Source organism: Gossypium raimondii, chromosome 1 (genome assembly GCF_025698545.1).
Source record: "Gossypium raimondii isolate GPD5lz chromosome 1, ASM2569854v1, whole genome shotgun sequence".
In the NCBI taxonomy this organism is placed as follows: domain Eukaryota; kingdom Viridiplantae; phylum Streptophyta; class Magnoliopsida; order Malvales; family Malvaceae; genus Gossypium; species Gossypium raimondii.
The window spans coordinates 18,963,793-18,986,735 of NC_068565.1; the positions used below are offsets into that span (position 1 = coordinate 18,963,793).

General features: G+C 34.4%; 1 non-coding gene across 1 annotated transcript; it reads right to left on the reverse strand.

Annotated features, from left to right (window-relative positions):
- Window positions 1-738: 738 nt before the first annotated feature.
- Window positions 739-845, reverse strand: LOC128032789 (small nucleolar RNA R71). Its single transcript, XR_008189114.1, has one exon. It is a non-coding gene; the product is annotated as a small nucleolar RNA R71 (small nucleolar RNA).
- Between the last annotated feature and the right edge of the window lie 22,098 nt (window positions 846-22,943).

Here is a 22,943-nt window from a genome sequence, read left to right on the forward strand (position 1 = left end):
ACATTTACTTGTCGCTTTAATACTTATTGCGATTGTGTACACTTGCACATTTCCGTCGTTCCAAGTTTTTGGCACCGTTGCCGGGGGCTGTGTTTTAAAAAAGTCATTATTTGTGAAGTTGTTAGTTTTTTGGTTTATTTTTCTGTTCAAATTTTAACTTAGTTAATATTTTTGTGATTATTTTAGGTGTTTATGAGTATTGACCGAATCATCGATTTACTCCCTGTAGACTCTGAGATTGAACGAACTTTTTGACAGTGAAGAAGACAAGCAAGTCAGAGAAGGACTGAAAAGATGAACTTCGAAAATCTGAATCAAGGAAACAGAGCAAACCTTGCTCAAAATCCTATCCTTATTGTTGATGATAGGGATAGAGCTTTGAGATAGTATGTCGTGCCAGTATTTCATGATCTTAATCCAGGTATTAGGAGACCCGAAATTGAGGCACAACAGTTCAAGTTGAAGCCATTCATGTTCCTGATGCTTCAGACAGTGGGCCAATTCAGTGGAATGCCTACCGAAGATCCTCACCTACACTTAAGACTGTTTATGGAGGTGAACGATTCTTTCAAGTTAGTTGGAGTACCCAAAGATGCATTACAATTGAAGTCATTCCCATATTTACTAAGGGACAAAAATCGAGCTTGGTTGAACTCATTACCACCAAACTCAATTTCAACATGGCAAGAGTTAGCAAAAAAATTCCTTATGAAGTATTTCTCGCCTAGCAAGAATGCTAAGTTGAGGAACGAGATCACTACTTTCCAACAAATGGATGATGAGTCATTGTATGAGGCATGGGAAAGGTACAAAAAATTATTACGGAAGTGCCCTCATTATAGAATCTCACATTTCATACAACTTGAGACATTTTATAATGGTCTCAATGCTCACACGAGGATGGTAGTGGATGCTTCTGCTAATGGTGCTCTCCTTTCCAAGTCTTATAATGAGGCTATCATTGAGAGGATTGTCGGCAACAATTATCAATGGCCAACCAATCGAGCAGCGTCAGGAAGACGAGTCGTTAAAATACATGAAGTAGACACTCTTACTTCACTCGCATCTCAAGTATCATCAATATTCTCAATGTTAAAAAATCTTACTACTAATGGGTGTAATAGTTTTGCAGCACAGCCACTGAATCAATTTGAAAATGTAGTCTGTGTTTATTGTGGGGAAGGACATTTGTTCGAAGAATGTCCATCAAAACTAGAATCTGAGTATCCATGGTTAACCAGAACCAAAATCGAGGAAAGAAAGGGCTACAATCCAATTTCTATAACCCATCATGGCGAAACCACCCAAATTTTTCCTGGAGTAACCAAGGGGCGGGAACCAGTAACAATTATGTCCAACCTAGATCGACCTAGCCACCTAGTTTTTCCCAACAAGCTCAGAAACCAACCCAAGCTGAACCAGCCAATAGCCTAGAGAATCTATTGAAGGCATACATAGCGAAAAATAATGCCTCTCTAAGGAATTTGGAGAATCAAGTGGGTTAGCTTGCAACTGAACTCAGAAACAGACCACAAGGTGCTTTACCTAGTGATATGGAGAATCCGAGGAATCTAGGGAAGAAGCATTGTAAAGTGTTAACATTAAGGAGCGGAAATACTTTAGAGCCCAATTTCGTCAAAGTTGAGAAGGAGCCAGCTGATGCTCAAGACTCAGAGGAAGTTCAACCGAGTGTTGAAATTCCAGTTTCACTGAAAATTGAATCTGCAAAATTTGATGAGGTAACTTCTGAACCAGCTAATTCTGATAAACTAATAACTCCGTTAGATACAGAATTGCCACAAAAAATGAATCAACTAGTTGGTTGATATCAACAGGAAACTCAATTCAAGAAGTTCCTAGACGTACTCAATAAACTTCATATCAACATCCTGTTGGTTGAAGCACTTGAAAAAAATACCGAACTACGTCAAATTTATGAAGGATATCCTGTCTAAAAAACGAAGGTTTGGAGAATTTGAGACGGTAGCCCTAACGAAGGAATGCAGTGCATATCTTCAAGACAAACTACCTCCAAAATTGAATGATCCTATATGTTTTACCATACCTTGCAATATTGGAGCAACATATTCTGGTAAGGCACTATGTGATTTGGGTGCGAGTATCAACTTGATGCTCATGTCAATATTTAGGAAGTTGGGGATAGGTGAATTTAGACCTACTACGGTTACACTTTAATTAGCAGATCGATCCTTAGCACATCTAGAAGGAAAAATTGAGGACGTATTGGTACGTGTAGACAAATTTATCTTTCCTGCTGACTTTGTGATTCTAGACTTTGAAGCAAATAAAGAGGTGCCAAACATCCTAGAAAGACCATTCTTAGCAACCGGAAGGACCATTATTGATGTGCAGAAGGGCGAACTTACTATGCCTGTTCAGGATGATCAGGTAACATTTAACGTTTTTAAGTCCTTGTAATTTCATGACACAATTGATGATTGTTCTGCAGTGTCCGATTTAGAGGATTTAATTGTGGAGAAGGAACTCAACTATGATGAGGACCCATTGGAACAAATTTTGACATCAGATCCTCCAAATGAAGAAGAGGAGGATGAATACTTAGCTTTGTTAGAAGTTAATCAAAGGGGATTTAATCTGCAATCCTGCTTTGAATCTTTGGAGTTAGAGAAAATGGATTATGCCCAACCAAAAGCGTCAATCGAGGAGCCACCTAAATTAGAACTGAAGGTACTTCCCTCACATTTGAAATATGTTTATCTAGGTAACTCTTCTACTCTGCCTGTGATTGTTTCAGTAGAATTAACTACTGAGCAAGAAAAGAAACTCATCCTGGTGTTGAAACAATTCAAGAAGGCTATCGGATGGACCATAGCTGAAGGCTCTGTTCTAGAGCAACGAGTTGAAGAAAGTGAAGATCCCGAAAAAGAAGAAGAAGAAGATCCCACAGAGATTGAGCTAGTGCAATCGGCTGAAGTCCCTGATAAGGTGGAACCAATGGAACCAGAAGCTGAACCTGATATCGAGACTTCAATATTCAGAGCTCAACCGCCTCACCCAGATCTTCGAGATGAGCTGTCAAAGATGAAGGACATAATGCAACATATGCAGTGGCAGCAACAAGCTTACTGGAAATACTAAAAAATAAGGGATGACTCGATGAGAAGTGCTCTTACGAAATTTTACAATGACCCATTTATTTTTATGCTTGAGTTTCCATATTACATATTTGAACCATGAAGCCCATTACCGAAAAAGGAGCGAAGCGATTCATGTAAAGACAATAATGATGGAGCAAAAGATAAGTCGAATTCGAAAGTATCTGCAAATAAATAAAGGGAGGATCTCAAATTAATTTTATTTATGTTCTTAGGTTAGTTTAGGATAAAGTTAATTAGGAATTTTTTCATAATAAAACAAGAGATGGAAATCATTAATAAAATTTAACAATTCGTGAAGTATAAAGTGTGGCAATAGATATATAGATGTCTAGGATTGGATTTAGAAAGAGCTTGGTACTTAAGCAGTCAAATTGACTCACCTCCTCTTTTCTAGAATTCTACCTGGTGTATAGTATCTATTCACTTTAAATAATGATGACATTGTTCATTGTAAGTAGGGGGACCGAAAAATTGAAATTATTTCCACTCAGAATAAATAGTTCTTTTAATTATGATTATGATATATTTTGTTCAATAATTTGAAATTTTGTTAATTATGCTAAACTTCAGTATAAATAAAGTTCTATTATTTCAATAAATTTTTATGTTAGCTGAATAATGATATCAATGTATTTTTGATAAAACATGCAAATCGTACCATAAAAATTTTAGTTCCTTAAGAAAGGTAGGCATGCATGAAAGTTTAAGTCTCTAGAATTGACTTAGTAGTTTCTTGAGGCGAAATCCTAGGAAGCATGGAATGTTGAAAATGATTTAGGCAACTCTTGTTTGGACCGTTTGAGCTTTTCAAGCCAACCTTGATGAAATTTTATCCTTTGAAACCCAACTTTGAGACTATATGGCCTAATTTCATTTGAACCCTTGCAATATCTAGCCATCACTTCTCTCTTAATTATCTTTAAATTATCCCAAACACTAGACTTAGTACTATTCAAAATATTTTTTGAAAATAAGTTTGGGAGAGCTAAAAGAAGATCAAATGCTCTAAAAATTGTAGTACATACAGTAAAATGCTCAAAAAAAATGAGAACATGTACTTGAAAGAAAATAGATGTACAAAGGAGCATGTGAAAGCAAAGTAAGTTGGTGTATTAAGGGAAATTATTCCAAAGGTCTGATTGAAGCTGAGTCTAGGGTTTAAAAGCCTAAATTTATCTATATTTTACCTACCTCTAGCCTAGCTACGTTACAACCTTTTTAAAGACCTATTGATTCAATTTTTTTGTGCTACCTACATTAGTGGAGAGAAATTGCTATGTTCAACATATGAAGGCATAAGTTAAACTTAATGATTGTAGCTTAATCTTAAATAAGGAAATAAAATCAAATTGGTAAGGGTTAACATGTCTTGTTAAGGAAGCATTTAGTGTAATTGTGCTATCATAATAGTTGTTGAGCTTAATTTGAACGATATGTATACTTAAGTAGCATAACTATAAAATTTCTTGTTTTTGAGCATAAGTATATTAAATTCATAATCCTGGGAAGAATGTTATTCTGAAGGAATTTTTCAAAGGTGTTTTCTGAGTAATTCTTTTTAATCTGTGCATTACTCGGGACGAGTAATAAATTAAGTTTGGAGGTGTAGAAACACAGAAATTTACACATTTTTACATACCCTTTTTACTTAAAATCATATAGTTTCGATGAAATTCTTGTCGAAAAAATAATTAATTTTTACAAAATAATTAAAGTGCACTTAAAATATGAACATATTTAATTTTAGTTAATTTTATAATTAATTTTGATGAATTTTGATTATTTTCAACAAATTTGCACAAATGTCGAAAAATGGCTCGACAGACACTGCTAGAAATACAAAACCGAGAAGCAATTTGCAGTATCGAGGAAAACTAAATTTCAGCCTAAGACGGTCCAAAATTATATGTATTAATTCATAATATAATTAATTTTATTTTATATCGAATTTAATTTGAGTTAATAAATTACTATTAATTAATTATGAAAAAGTGGTCCAGTTGAACTGAACCGAGTGAAACGAACCGACCAAGAAATGGGCAGCCCAAAAACCGTCCCAATAGCTGACCCAAATCAGCTTATTAACTGATTATTTAAGCTTTCAAAGAGGCCCTTGAAGACTTGTTCAAGTTGCATTCAAACCCCTCCACAATTGGTGGCTTTATAGATTTGCCCAAACCTAAATTAGCAAAGTTGAAACTATCAATCTTACCACATGTGTGCCCGGCCAAGGGAGGGCTCTTTGGCTGATGATTTTAGCTATTTTTAGCATCCCTCCTCAGCTATAAAAACCCCCTTAGGCTGGTCATTTTAGAAACACACCTCAAGCATTCCTATCTTTCCTCTCTTCTCTCCACTTCTTTCTTCTTTTCCATTCTGAAATTCCCTTGCTCTCTTGTCAATTTCTCCTCTTGGGAAAGGGGCATTCATCAGCTATTTGGATCACCAATTAAGTGTTCATAGCAGCCTTGGTCGACGAGGAAAACGGAGAAGGAAGAACGGAGCAACTAGTCAAGCCACGAAAAAAGACCGAATTTGATTCTTGTTCCCTATCTCTTTAATTTTTTTTTGTTGTTATGCTGAACATATCTATGAATATTTATGTTGTTGGAATGGTTTATTTAATCAATTTAGCTAGAATTTAATTCGTGTTAGGTTGATTGCATTTCATTTGTTAAAATTATTGAAATTGTGTTTATGTTGTTATAGGCCTCGGTAAGATGCTTGATTCAGTAAAATCATGACTAAGTTATTCTTGCATTACAATTGTTAGGTAACTAATGAATTAATTATTTAAACAGATTGAAATTGTAATTAATAGACACAGTACTTAATCAGTGCATGTTTAATCAACCAAGGTAGATGAGGGTTATATTAGCAATGGTATCTGACGATACATTTGCCTTGCATAACTTGCAAGCTTACTGTGATTAAACTATTTCAAGGTAAGGATACTTTATTACCTCTAATAATATTTTATGTGCTTATTAAATCGAGTTAATTGGTTGAATTGATATAGGGATATGTACAAGAGATTATTTTAATTTAATAAGTATGTATGTGCAATAACATATTTTCCTATTAAGATTTGTTTAATCGGTTGAATTGACATAGGGATATAGTCAAGAGATAAATGGATTTTGGTAGGTGAGTATGTTCATAAGTTAGCAAATTACTGAGTTGCTGTGAACGTATTCGTAACAATATAAACATGAATTTAATAATTCTAAGTTAAGAAATGTAATTAATTTAACACAATTATGTCATCTTGATTAAAATCATATTTTGAAATCGTGCATTTGAGATTTATTTATTTAGTTCACTTAGTTTTTAATCACCCTCTTCAAACAAATTATTTTTCTTCACCAAAGTGTTTTAAATAGCATTCATAAATAATTCTTTTCACAGTCCCTGTGGGTACGATAACTCGACATTTACTTGTCACTTTATTACTTGTTGCGATTGTGTACACTTGCACATTTCCGTCATCCCAGGGACGCTATATGAAGCTTGGGAAAAATTTAAGAAGTTAATTTGGAAATGTCCAATCCTTGGATTCCAGCATTGGACTCAAATGGAGATGTTTTACAACGAGTTGAATGCGCACACAAGGATGGTACTTGATGCGTTTGCCAATGGTACATTGTTGGACAAAACTTATGATGAAGCATACGAGATCTTGGAAAAGATTGCCAACAACGATTATCAGTATCTGACCACGAGAGTTGGGACGGGTAAGAGAGTTGCCGATACCATCAAGCATGATGCAATCACTTCGTTAACGGCCTAGGTATCTTTTCTAGCTAATATGATTAAAACCATGAAAAATCAAAATGTAGTTAAGGAGATGAAAATAGTCGAGCTAGCATGTGTTTATTGTTGTGAAGATCATGTGTTTGATGAATGCCCATCAAACCCAGCATTGGTATAATATATGGGTAATTTTAACCGAATTAATAATCCCTATTCCAACACTTACAATCAGGGGTGGAAGTAGCATACAAATTTTAGGTGGAATAATCAAGGTGCAAGGAGTTGACACAATATTGAAAGACAAAATATCCACAGTGTAACCTCCCAAACCCAGCCTAGACGTTATGGCTAGATTGAGAAGGCTACATCAGCCACCGAAATGGCTAAGCTAACTTACGTTACTTTTGAAAACCTTAAATAAACTCATTTTAGAGAAAACTGTAGTTGTACTTTGAGTTAGCTTAAAAGCATTCATTCATTAGGTCGTGTATACTTATGATTCATTTTACTGTTGATAGTGTTGTTTTAGAAAAATTGTTTTCTTGTCGCTCTTCTTAAAAAAAACTCGATGTTAAACTACTGCAGCAGAAAAACCATTTTTTAAGTCATTTTGGAAACTTAGTTGCCTTATTGATTTTTTTTTCAAAAATGGTTCCTTTGCAATACAGTGGAAACTAGGGAACAATATCAAATTTTACTTAAGTTCGATATCATGCATTATTCGGTTATTATGCTTGAGTAATCCATGCATGCAAAATATCCCAGAAGAAAAGTTTCCAAGCCACAAACTAGAAGTAATTAAAATTTACAAACCAAAACCATTAGAGATTAATTAATACTTATTAAAAACAATTCGAGGTCCAAGGTGATTCTCTGAATGCCGAGTCTGATCCTAATTTCGAGGTTTACCTGAATAGTTGAATACTATTGGGGGTCATCTTATGAAAAGCTCAGTGTGAGTCGAACAATTATTTAAACAAATATAAATATCGAATACAGTAAAACAGATTAGCTTTAACAGAAGAAAATAGAATCATCATAGGAAGTTCATATCATTACATAGCCGTTACCAAATTGATGTCAAACGGTGTATGAGCATAAGTCATCATTCATTCGAGTAACAATCATTAATTTTGATATCATTGAATACAAAAAAATACAATACGTAGCATAAATCAATAACACTCGAATATGTCATGCACGTGATGCAATGCAAAAAGATTCCTACCCATACCATTCACTATACACTACGAGTTCCCCAGAACCCGTCATCCGAACTCCAAAACATTATAGGCTTAAGCCCGTTATGGACAAAACCACCGATCACAATATGCAGAAAATTCTACCAGTAAAAATGCGATAAATCGCCATTCCCCTCGGTGCTCTAGGTACAGTGCACTGACTAAGAATAATGCGGACTTAATATGCCACCGGTACTCCACAGAACTCCTCCGTCAACCACAAAATCCCAACCCAATGCATATGCAATATGTTACACAATCTCATACATAATCATATCACAATACTTTTCACATTTATTTGATGTGCTCAGCATGTTCTCAATAATCACATGCTTTCAATAAATGGAAACAGTTTTTCAATCTTTGAAATTATCATTGTATTGGTATCAATCAATATCATTCAATTTCACATATTTTACGGATTTTCATTGTGCATAAATAGCACCCTTTTCAATACACAATATAACAAATATCTAATGCGTTTAAACCATACATAAGTTTAATATCTCAACACATTATATCATTCAGTCAAACATTCTCATATCTCATAACTCAAATATGCAATTACAAACTCAATCAAACATTCATACTATCAAACTAGCACTTTTGCCAACATGTCAATCTTTTAAGGCTCGAAACATACCTGGTTCGGCCAGTCACAAAATCAATAATTTGGCTATTAATCCAATCCAATAAGAAATCTAATTCATCAAATATAACATTATATTTAACATTTTCAAACAATTTTATGAGTTTAGTACCCACACCTTATTTTTTGCTTCCTCGTAGCACACTAGCGAATCTTCCAATATTCCTTAATAATTCCTTAAATGAACCAAAAGAAAAATTCAGTGTACATTCAATAAATTTACCATTAAACCAGCCCCCAAACACCCACTTATGAGTTCAAACCAATCGTTGAAATTATTACCATTTTATGAATCCAAACTAGTTAGATTCCTAACACTGTATCGATGCGAACCGTACCTATAATCGTTCTTCGCCTTTACGGATGATTTGTGGCATTTGGTTCAGCACCTAATTCAATAATATAATATAAAATTAGTATATAATATTTATTAAAACCCCTCATTTAACCAATCCATAACGTTTACCCAACAACCATGTTGATATAACAAACTAGTTATCTTTAATTACACTTACGCTTCACGATTTGCGGGATCAGATTGGCTAATTGATCAAGAAAGTCTCTACCTAATTAACATGTGATTAAAGGTTGATTATTAGGATTCAAGAACACAATTTAATTCTATAAAAATATGGCCAAGACCCAAGAAACAAAACAACCCCCTTTCTGGCACATAGACGCACGCACCACCACCTATGGTGGCCAAAATTGGGACTGAATTTTAAAATGGTTTAAGATCTCATTAAAATCTGAAAAAATACCTTTGAAATAATTTAAAATACCCCAAATTATAGATTTGGAAATTTTTGTTTTTAATTGACAAGATTAATTAATAAATTGAATAGACAAGAGACCTTACCCAAGCTAGATGAGAGAAACGACAATGACACTTTTTTCGCAATGTTTGGGATTGATTTTGGGTTCAAGATTTTAGATTTTGGGCTGATTTTAAGGAGGAAAAATAAAAGAAATGTGGTGGAGAATATGTTAACAAATCTTGTGGAAAAAAGAAAAAAAGAAAGAGATGTAAACTAGGTGTAGGCGACGACAACAATGGAGGAAAGAAAAAAACTTAAAATCAAAGAGAATGAGAGGAGGAAAGAAATGGATAGGGAAATGAGGAGGAGGATTAAAGACTGATTATTAGTGAAAAATTAATATTTATACCTAGGTTAACTAGGCTTGGATGGCTTGCACATTAAAACAAAGGGTTTTTGTCAAAAAAATTAAAATATTTTGCAAGGGAAAGGATTTCAACTTGGGACCTCATTTAATTTCCATGCTTTCTCATATTTCTTTTAACCATTAGAATTTTAATAGATCTAATTACGCAAGGGAAAGAATTCAAACTTGGGACCTCAAAAAACAATGCGTCTCCTTAAATTCCTAATATATATCTTGCATATCTAATTACAAAAATGCTACTAATAGATTCCTCTACCGTAATTCCCAATTTTAAAAGAAACTCTATTGGATTACGCTTACCACAATATCTACAAATCAGAACCTTATCTGATCTAACAGTTTCTCCAATAATAACTACTACAACCTTTCGTTGAGGTCTGGCTCGTCTGGCCCACTTTAAAGGTCGTAGATTTGGTCCAGCAGAAGTAGACTTTTTTTCCTTTTCTAAACTTTATTCTTTTACTTTCTTTTGCACTCCAAGCATTTAGTCTCTTCCTCCATCTTAGTCCTCTTAACCATAATCTTGAAAACCTTTTCTAAGACTCTCAATATCACTTGGGACACTGCATCATCCCCAACCTCCTAGTTTTTACCTTTAGAAGTAGGCACAATCACGATGTCATTCGTCTTAAGATTAGACATAATTCCTTAAAAAGCAGATGACTCAACCTAGCAGGTCAACGCTGAGCCCCATAGTTCCTCATTCTACGGTTGTTCATTATGTATCCTATGGTCTTAAACTTGACCTATAGTTTCAGAAGAAATAATCACTAACTAACTTCAGTCAATTTTCAATTTCCTATCTTACAATTTCAAAGAAAAATTAAATACCAACTATTTTAGTTCTATGTCTATAGTAATACACTTCAAGTGTTTACCTATAACTTATCAATATCTTTTCTATGGCAACCAACATTAGAGTCTCGGACCTGATTTTCTTTGTAGAATATCATTTTCAAAAGTTTTCCTGGCTTGTTTTTCCCAAATTTCCTCTTTTTCATGTATGCATGCATGTAGACTTACTTTAATAAATTTAAAAATTCAGTCTGAAGTTTTGAACCAAGGCTCTGATACCACTAATTGTAACCTCCCAAACCCAGTCTAGATGTTATGGGTAGATTAAGAAGGCTACATTATCCATCGAAATGGATAAGCTAACTTACGTTACTTCTGAAAACCTTAAATAAACTCATTTTAGAGAAAATCGTAGTTGTACTTTGAGTTAGCTTAAAAGCATTCATTCATTAGGTCGTGTATACTTATGATTCATTTTATTGTTGATAGTTTTCTTTTAGAAAATTTGTTTCCTTGTTGCTCTTCTTTAAAAAAAACTCGATGTTCAACTAATACAACGAAAAAACCATTTTTCACATTATTTTGGAAACTTAGTTGCCTTATCGACTTATTTTTTGCAAAAATAGTTCCTTTGCAATGGAGTGGAAACTAGGAAACAATATCAAATTTTACTTAAGCCCGATATCATGCATTATTCGGTTATTATGCTTGAGTAATCCATGCACGCAAAAAATCCCAGAAGAAAATTTACCAAGCCATAAACTAGAAGTCATTAAAGATTACAAACCAAAACCATTAGAGATTGATTAATACTTATTAAAAAAATAATTTGAGGTCTAAGGTGATTCTCTGAATGCCAAGTCTGGTCCTAATTTCGAGGTTTACATAAAAAGTCAAACACTGTTGGGGGGTCAGCTTATGAAAAGCTTAGTCTGAGTCGAACAATTATTTAAACAAACATAAATATTGAATACAGTGAAATAGATTAGCTTTAACAAAAGAAAATAGAACCATCATAGGAATTTCATATCGTTACATAGCCATTATCAAGTTGATGTCAAACGGTGTGTGAGCATAGGTCATCATTCATTCGAGTAGCAATCATTAATTTCGATACCATTCAATAAAACAAAATAGAATACGTAGCATAAATCAATAACACTCGAATATGTTGTGCACATGATGCAATACAAAAAGGTTTCTACCCATACCATCCGCTACACACCACATGTTCCCCTGAACCAGTCATCCAAACTCCAAAACATAGTGGCCATAAGCTTGTTGTGGTTAAAACCACCGATAACAATATGCAAAAAAATTCTCCAGTAAAAATGCTATAAATCACAATTCCCCTTGGTACTCCAGGTGCAGTGCACTGACTACGAATAATACAGACTTAATATGCCGCTAGTACTCCACAAAATTCATCCGTCAACCAAAAAATCCCAACCCAATGCATATGCAATATGCCCCAAAACCTCATAAACAATAAAATCACAATACTTTTCACATTCATTTGACATGCTCAACATGTCCTGAATAATCACATACTTTCAGTAAATGGAAATAGTGTTCCAATATTTGGAATTGCCATTGTGTTGGTATCAATCAATATCATTCAATTTCACATGCTTTACGGATTTTCATCATGCATAAATAGCACCTTTTTCAGTACACAATATAACAAATATCTCATACTTTTAAATCATACATAAGTTTGATATCTCAACACATTATATCATTCAGTCAAACATTCTCATCTCTCATAACTCAAATATTCAATTACAAACTCAATCAAACATTCATACTATCGAACTAGCAATTTTACCGACATGTCAATCTTTTAAGGCTCGAAACATACCTGGTTCGGCCACTCACAAAATTAATAATTTGGCTATTAAGCCAATCTAATCATCAAGTTAATCTATCAAATATAACATGATATTTAACATTTTCAAACAATTTTATGAGTTTGGGACCCACACCTTATTTTTCGCTTCCTCGCAGTACACTAGAGAATCTTCCAATATTCCTTAATAATTCCTTAAACGAACCAAAACAAAAATTCAGTGTAAATTCAATCAATTTACCATTAAACTAGCCCCAAAACACCCATTTATGATTTCAAACTAATCGTTGAAATTATAACCATTTTATGAATCCAAACTAGTTAATTCCTTACACTGTATCGATGAGAACCGTACCTACAATCGTTCTTCGCCTTTATGAATGATTTGGGGCGTTTGGGTCAGCACCTAGTTCAATAATATTCTGGAAAATTTGTATCTAATATTGATTAAAATACCTTATTTAATCAATCCATATCCTTTACCCAACAACCATGTTGAAATAACAAACTAGTTATCCTTAATTGCACTTATGCTTCACGATTTGTGGGATTCGATTGGCCACGTCTTTACCTAATTAACATGTGATTAAAGGCTTATTAGGAGGGTTTAAGAACACAATTTAATTCTAGAAAAATATGGGCAATATCCAAGAAACAAAACAACCCTCTTTCTTGCACATAGGCGCACGCACCACCACCTATGGTGGCCAAAATTTGGGCTGAATTTTAAAATAGTTTGAGATCTCATCAAAATATAGAAAAATAACTTTGAAATAATTTAAAATCCCCAAAATTCTAGATCTAGAAATTTTTATTTTTAATTGACAAGATTAATTATTAATTGAAGAGAAAAGAGACATTACCCAAGCTAGACGAGAGAAATGACAATGACACTTTCTTCGCAATTTTTAGGATCGATCTTGGGGTTATCTTGGGCTGATTTTAATGAGGAAAAATAAAAGCAATATGGTGGAGAATATGTTAACAAATCTTGTGAAAAAAAGAAAAAAAAGAAAAAGATGGTAAAACTAGGTGTAGGCGACGACAACAATGGGGCAAAGGAAAAAAATTAAAATCAAAGAGAAGGAGAGGAGGAGAGGAGCGACTAGGCAATGAGAAGGAGGATTAAAGGCTAAATATTAGTGAAAAATTAATATTTATGCCTATGTTAACTAGGCTTGGATGGCTCACAGATTAAAACAAAGGGCATTTTTCAAAAAATTTAAATTATTTCGCAAGGGAAAAGAATCGAACTTGGAACCTCATTTAATTTCCATGCTTTCTCATATTTCTTTTAACCATTAGGATATTTCCTCATTCTTGAAATAATTTTGCAATATTTATTTTAAAAACATGGCATCTCGCATACTAGGGTTTAAGGAAAAATTTGCAAAATAATAAAAATGGTGAAAGATAAGGGATTTGAACTTGGGTTTGAAGGAATGTTTCACTAACACTTAACCGAAAAACCAATACCTCATTTATTTCCTAAAAATGCATAGATAATCTTAAAAATTAAGGCATGATCACTCTCTCTCAATTCACAAACCCGATTCTACTGACCCCCGATTTTTGGGATGTTACACATAATGCACCATCCAATTATAATCATCCTATGCCGAGGGAAAGTGCTCAACAAGGTAAGATATTATCTTTTAATTATATTGAATCTTTTTTGAAGGAGTATATGGAAAAAATGATACTATGATTCAGAGTCAAACTACGTCTCTCTGAGCTCTTGATAATCAAGTGGGGTAAATAGTGAACCCTCTAAATTCAAGGCCACGATGTGCATTGCCAAGTGATACTAAAAATTTGAGAACCCAAAGGAAGGAGCAGTGTATGGCCATCACTCTTAGAAGTGGGACTTATTTGGATGAAGTTATTCAAGATACCATGACAGAGGAAGAAAAATCCAGCCATAACTAGGAAAAGATCTTAGAACCTACTGAGCAGCAGACAACACCTGAAAAGGGTACACAGAGAAATGTTGTGACAGAATCAGATCATGTTGCCAAAAAAATTCCATAGTAAAAAAATATCAGCAACCTGAAAAACAACAACCTTTACCTATTCCTCAGCTATTCCAGAATTCTAAACAAGATGCTTAGTTTAAAAGAGTTTTGGAGGTTTTGAAGCAACTCCACATTAATATACCGCTAGCCTAAGCTTTGAATAAAATGCCCAATTATGTCAAATTCATGAAAGACATACTGTCAAAGAAAGACAAGTTGAGAGAATTTGTGAATGTTGCTCTCACTGAAGGGTGTATAGCAATGTTGATGAATAAGTTGCCTCCAAAGTTAAAGGACCCAGGGAATTTCATTATCCCATGTTCAATTGGAAATAATTATGCAGGAAAAGAATTATGTGATCTAGGCACTAGTATAAATCTAATACCTATATCTATTTTTAAAAAGCTAGGAATTGGGAAAGCGAGACCTACCACAGTGATGTTATGATTAGCTAACCGATCTTACGCCCATCTAGAAGGTAAAATTGAAGATGTATTGGTAAGGGTGGACAAATTTATCTCTCCTGTGGATTTTCTTATTCTAGAATGTGAAACTGACCATGATGTACAAATTATTCTTTGAAAACTATTCCTTGCTACTGGAAGGACCCTAATTGATGTGCAGAAATGTGAACTAACCATGAGAGTAAATGATTAGCAGGTTACTTTTAATGTGTTTGATGCATTAAAATACATAGATGAGAATGAGGAATGCTATGCCATTGACTTGATAGAAGCAGCAGTGGTCGAATTCGCAAAATTTTGGTATTGTAATTCTGACAGTGAAGACGATTTACTAGAGCAAGGTGACACTGTAAGTTGTGAAGAGATTGGTGGATTTATGGAAGCCCGGTAGATAGTGGATAAGCCAGAAAAGAAATTTGAATCCCTAGATTTATTAGATCAATCTTTTAAGCCTCCTAAACCATCTGTAAAGGAATCTCCCGTACTAGAGTTAAAACCTCTACCACACATTTGAAATATGTGTATTTGAGGAATAACAATACTTTTCCAGTTGTAATTTCTACTAAGCTAACACTTGACCAAGAGGATAGATTGTTAGAAGTGTTACAGTGATCTAAAAGAGCACTAGGTTGGACCCTTTCCGATATAAATGGAATTAGCCCTACCTTTTGTATGCACAAAATTTTGTTAGAAGATTGCCATATCAAATCCAATGAACGGAAGAGACGACTGAATCAAATTATGAAAGAAGTTTTCAAGAAAAAAATTATCAAGTGGCTTGATGCTGACATTATTTACCCAATTTCAAACAGCTCGTGGGTAAGTCTTGTGCAATGTGTACCCAATAAAGGGGGTGTCACGGTTCTAAGTAATGACAACAATGAGCTCATACTGACTCGTACTATTACGAGATGGAAAGTGTGTATGGACTACCGCAGACTTAACAAGGCAACTAGGAAGGATCATTTCCCTTTGTCATTCATCAATCAAATGTTGGACAGATTAGCTGGTAAGGCTTTTTATTGTTTGCTAGATGGTTATTTAGGATATAATCAAATTTCCATAGCACCAAAAGATCAAGAGAAGACAAATTTCACATGTCCATATGGTACTTTTTCATTCATACGGATGCAGTTCGAGTTATGCAATGCCCCATCAACTTTCCAGCACTGCATGATGGCCATATTCTCGAACATGGTGGAAAATTACCTTGAAGTTTTTATGGATTACTTTTTTGTGTTCAGAAATTATTTTGAAGATTGCTTAAAGACTTTGGGGATGGTTTTATGTCGCTGTTAAGAAACGAATCTAGTATTAAACTGGGATAAATGTCATTTCATAGTCCGTGAAGGCATTGTCCTGGGACATAGGGTGTCATAGCGAGGAATTGAAGTATACAGAGCAAAAATAGAAGTGATCAAAAAATTGCCATCACCCAATAGTGTTAAGGGTATTAGATGTTTTCTAGGACACGCAAGATTTTATAGAAGTTTTATCAAGGATTTTTCAAAAATCTCTAAACCCTTGTGTACTTTACTTGAACAAAATAAACCTTTTCATTTTGATGATCAATGTTTGAAACCTTTCAAGGAACTCAAGAAATGACTTGTAGCAGCACCGATTATGGTTTCTCTAGAATGGACATTGCCCTTTGAACTCATGTGCGATGCTAGTGATTATGTTGTGGGCGCAGTGTTGGGTCAGAGGAGAAACAATGTACTACATGCAATATATTATGCTAGTTAGACGTTGACAGATACTCAACTTAATTATACCACTACGGAGAAGGAATTACTGGTAGTGGTCTTTACATCCGACAAATTTCCTTCTTATTTAGTAAAAAAAAGGTCACAGTCTACACAGATCACTTAGCTATCAAGTACTTGGTATAGAAGAAAGATGCCAAGTCGAGATTGATTAGGTGGATACTCTTTTTACAAGAGTTTGATTTGGAAATTAGAGATCGGAAGGGAATTGAAAATCAAGTGGCTGACCATTTATCAAGAATAGAATCGGGAAATGAAGATGAAAGCAAGAAACTTATTAAGGAAGAATTCATAGATGAACAATTGCTCATTGCCAAGGCATTACCTTGGTACGCCGATATAGTAAACTTCTTAGTAAGCGGTGTAATGCCACCTGACTTCAATGCTCATAAAAAACGAAAATTTATTCACCATGCCAAACAATACTATTGGGATGAACCATTCATATTCAAGCATTGTGTAGATTAAATAATTCGAAAATGCATCCCCACGATAAGATACATAGTATCTTACAACATTGTCACTTAGCCCCATATTTGGAGGAATGAAAATAGCTGCCAAGGTACTCCAGTCGGGATACCATTAGCCAAGTTTACTTAAATATGCTTATGAATTTTATAGGTCGTGTAACCATTGTCAGAGAATAGGAAATGCCATTGCAAAGTATATTGAAGATTAAACTATTTGATGTATGAGGAATAGACTTTATGGGTCAGTTTACACCAACCGTGGGCAAGCTATACATACTTTTGGCAGTAGACTATGTTTCTAAGAGGGTAAAAGCAGTAGCCCTAGCCTCTAATGATGCTAAGTCGATATTGAATTTTTTGCATAAGAGTATTTTCACACGATTTGGTACACCAGGAGCCATTATTAGTAACGAGGGATCCCATTTTGATTACAAACTGATGGCGAATGCCTTGCACAGGTATGGGGTGAAACATAGAATTGTCACGGCATATCACCTGATCTGTTGATGAGTACTTTAAGGAGATGGAGATGCTTATGCAAAGAATAAATATTCGAGAAGATGAAGAGACTACCATGGTGAGGTTTGTATATGGCTTGAACGTTTCGATAGCCAATACTCTTAATCTTCAAACCTACATTGATCTTGAGGAGGCAGTACACAAGGCAGTTGAGATTGAGCACCAATTTCAGCAATGTCAATCTCGTCCATTTGGTGCATCACAATATTATAGAGGTACATGTTCTAATTCTACTTTCAAGAATTTGAAACTCCCTTATGCTACTAATAAGTTGCTACCAAAACATGATGAGACTAAATCCTTTGAGTGGAAAAGTGAGGCTCATACAAAACCTTCTTCAACATCTTCTAAGCAGACCACTTCTACTAATTCTTCACCAAAATAACAAAGAGCTCGTGAATTTGAATGTTTTAAATGCAAAGGGCGTGGGCCCTATAGTTGTGATTGTGCCAACACAAGACTTTTTTTGATAAAAGGAGATGATAGTGAGAATTTTTTCCTTAAATCTATGGAATTAGATAAGATAGAAACATCATATTCTCCCACTGAGATATATTGCACTAAATTGAATATTCATAATACTTGGGAGGGGGATATGGGAAGTGAGGAAGAATTATGTGAAAAGACAGAGAGAAAAGAGACCTTGAGTGATAAAAGTCTAACTAATGGTCCAAATTTGGTGAGTGAAAATACATATGAGGTAAAATTGAAGAACTCTCAAGTGGAAAAAGAAAATGAAAAGCAAGAAAATATGCATACAAAAGTGAGGAATGATTATGTTTTAACTAACCCTAACTTAAATTTGTTTAGTGATGTTTCTTTCTTACAGGATTTCAAGGATCCATTGACAAACTTCCAATTATATTACTCTACCATCGAAAAATGATTTTACTGATGGGAGAGAGGTAAGTTGAACATTGATACTTCTCCAAAAGTGATACAAGATAAGAAACGTAAGGAAACATTAGAAATTGATTTAAGAGGGCATACCTTGAATTTTTTGATAAGTATGCTACTGATTTTGTTTTTCCTTACAACATGCTTTCTTGTTGGTCAAATTTCATTAAACCTTCGTCTGAAAGTTCAATTGATTTTACAGGTTTATCTAGCTTTGTACAGGTTTAAAATAGTAATTTTGTTGTACTAGATAGGTTTATTAAAGCATTTTATATATTTACTCTTGCAATAAAATTTTCTATCGTGACCTTTAACGACGACTTTTTACATAATCTTATCCTTCTTGATTTTTACAAATATGTGAAATTCTTGACTCATCATTGGAAATTCTTATGCATGACCATGTATATTCAAATAAAGTTACATGTTATTTTTTACTTAAACACTCATGTACTTAATATTTCTTTGTTTAGTGTCGATGGTTTGTTTTTGAAGGAAAGATACTTGATCCATGCTGATTTGGGAGATCATATTTATATCTTTGATTGTAGAGATAGTTTTGGCGCACAAGAAAGCTTAGGTAAGTATTTTTTTTCATTTTATTGTTATTTATTTTAATATCTTTTCTTTTGGAGCAGCTAAATATTCGAGGATGAATCTTCTTGAGGAAGCAGAAATGATGCGAGTCTCAAGGTCCAATTTCAGATTCATGGATGTCATGGGTTTACACTACCTCAAGGCCCAATAATAATTTCAAAGGCCAAGCAAATCAAGCCAAGATTTTACCAAAGATCAGACGAACGGCCAAGCTGAAATCTCTAATAGAGAAATTAAACAAATTCTAGAAAAAGTGGTGAATCCATCTCAAAAGGACTAGTCTACTAGATTGGATGAAGCTCTATGGGCATACCGAACTGCGTTTAAAACACCATTAGGGATGTCATCTTTTAAACTTGTTTACAGTAAGCCATGTCATTTACCTGTTGAACTTGAGCATAAAGCGTTTTGGGCGATTAAGAAGCTGAACATGGAGTAGACTATTGTTGGCGACAAGAGATTGCTAGAATTGAATGAGATGAAAGAGTTTCAGACACAAGCATATGAGAATGCTCGTTTGTATAAGAAAAAAACCAAGCGATGACATGATGCTAGAATTTTGCCAAGGCAATTTAAACCTGGAAAGCAAGTGTTATTGTTCAATTCCAAGCTCAAATTATTTCCTTGTAAGTTAAAATCTCGATGGTCAAGACCTTTTGATGTAATTCAAGTGTATTCGCATGGTGCTGTTGTTGTTAAAGACCTAATAACAGTGGTTACATTCAAGGTTAATGGAAAACGCTTGAAGCATTACTAGGGTGCTCCTATAAAGCGTGACAAGCAAAACGTTAGCCTTCGTGATGTTTGAATTTTTTGTTTTCATTAATAAGTAGTTTTTTTTCATTTTATTTCCCATTTCTATTTTTATTTTTATTTTTATTCTCTTTATTTTTAATACAATTTTATTTCTGTTTTTTATTATTATTATGTTAGTGTGTACAAAGCAGTAGTTTGTCACAACATTATAGAGAAACGTTATGTCACCACAAACTTAATGATGAGGTGTTAATAAAAGAGTTGATCGGTTAGAAAATTCCAAATAAGAGATTTTGAGGCAGTTACATTTAGTGAATATTGGGAAACCCAAAGTATAAAGCCCACAATGTAGGGCTAAGTAATTTTATTTTCCACTCAAAAGTCTTTTCCATTTTAAAATTTTCCTCCACATCATAACCCTTCTTCCTCACGGTCCCATTCCCTAAAAATTGTCATCATTATGCCTTTTTATTTTCTTCAAACTGTTCATGTTTCCCACTTCTCACAAAGTTCACATTTTTACACTTTTATTGTCTTCAACCTCTTTGCTATTTGATGTTTACTCCATTATTTTTCTTTTCTATTTCCCTGACTTTCTTTTCTCGGCTCGTGTAAAGAGTACTTCTAAAATAGCAGAATCTTCTCCCACTGGTTCCCCGTAATCAAAGATATTATTCAATGTTGCTGCTGCCATAAGGTATTCAACTAATATTCTAAAGCGGCCATTTTGCTTTGAATAAGGATTTTTATTGAAGGATGAACCCCACATGGGGTACGATGAATCGATATCCTTAATTGTAGAAAAGCAAAACTGGAGCAGATTTTGACTACACCTAGGGGCTGTTGTGGGTAGAGTGGTAAGAGAGTTTTACACTCATGTAAATTCCCCAGAATCTCCCTTCATTTATGTGAGGGGTAAATCTATGCCATTCGGTAAAGACAATATTCATGCCCAGTTCGGCATCAAGGAGGTTAGAGAGGAGCATTCTAAATTTGCAGAGAATATTACACTAGAGGGGTTGGAAAAAGTGCTAGAGGATTTATGCGTTGAAGGAACGCAGTGGGTTATTTCAAGCCAAGAGTGTTACACGATTGAAAGATCTCTATTAAAACTAATTGAAAAGGTGTGGTACCACTTTTTAAGGAGTCTTCTTATGTCGTCTACGCATAACACGAATGTTTCGAAAGAAAGAATGTTGTTTTTGCATTCTATTTTAAAAGGATGAAAGACAAATGTAGGGAAGATTATCTTCCAAGAGGTCCATAGGTGTGCCGATAAGAATGCTGGGAGTTTGAATTTTCATTCCCTTATTTCTGCCCTATGTAAGATGACAAATGTCCCTTTAGTTGACGTTGAGGATGTTACCCCCAATAAGGGTAGGATAACACGAGCAATTTTTGTCAAGCTACGAGAAACTGAATTTGTCGCAACATCCCAGCAAAATCAAGCTTCCCTACCACGCGTGTTCCCACAGCAACATCTCCCGCCTCTCATGACCAAAAAATCTTGACTTCTCTAAATCAGTTAGAACAGAGGTTTTCTCTATTTGAGGTGCAACAATACCAAATGATGGAAGAGCTGGAACAAAACAATGAGTACCAAGCTCGGTATGGTTCATATGTGAAAGATAGGGATTTGGCATTAAGAAGATCCCTCCAGAAAAATTTTCGAGACCCATGCCAGAATTTCCTACTCTCCCAACTACTTTGTTCTCATCTAATGAGTGCGAAAAAGAGCCAGTTCCATCAGCTGTTAGAACTGACTCCATGACTGAAAGAGCTACTGTAGATAAAGAAAAGTTGCTGAAGAGGAGTTAGAAAAGTCAAACTCTGTCGAACTATAGAAAGATGTAAAAGAAGAAAAGGAAGAAACAAATGTCACTGCCATTACACTAGCCACTGAACCAGCCACTGCCAATGAAAAAGGTAAAACTCCTGAACTGACATCTTCACCCATCTCTATGACTGCACAAGATCAAGCAATAGATCAACTGATCGATGAACTAGTGGATACCGACAAAGAAGGTGAGGAAGTGGACCTACGGAAAAGGAAGATGCGATACAAAGTCAGCGCTCGCAAGTCCACGAAAAGGAATTGAATGAAGTGCCAACAATCCAGTTCAAGAAAGTTATGTTTTTGTGTTTTTTTTCTCTCACGCATTGCATAATTCTTTTTATCACTTGTGTGTATATTCATACTTGTTATATACTGTTCATGATTTTACATGCATTGAGGACAATGGATCCCTTAGGTTTGGGGGTGTATTGTGCATCTAGGTTGCATTTTGTATTTAGTATGTTCATTTTGGTATATAGGATATTTTTCCATGGCATAATAACTATTGAAATATTGCTTTGTCTATAAGAAGTACAATTTTTCTTTATGATGTTCGATGATGAGATTAAAGTTTTTCAATATAGCTAGAACAGGTAACAATGGATTGGGTGAAGTTAGCTTAGGCTAAGTTGCTTGGAAATTGATTTCTAAAAATGGGATGTCCTATACTCTATTTTTTTTTTCAAAATATAGTAAGTATCTTTTAATACCCTTAGGGATTTTTAAAAGCAAACATTAGTTAAATTGCTACGGCATTTTGTTTAAATAAGTATGCACTCCAATGCTTAAAGTTGTAGCATCACTTTGTTTGCTCCATCGTGCTATTGATTAGAAAGGAGGATCTAAGTAAGAGTGTGTGGTATAATTTTAGGGGCATTTTTTTGTAGCAAAGGACTAAGTATCTAAGGAGGTAGTTGTATGCTCCATCCATCATTTTAGTTAAAGGTCTTATATTCATGAGTGACTTTTGGTTTAAATTGTGACATGATGAGGTACTCGACAATTCGTTG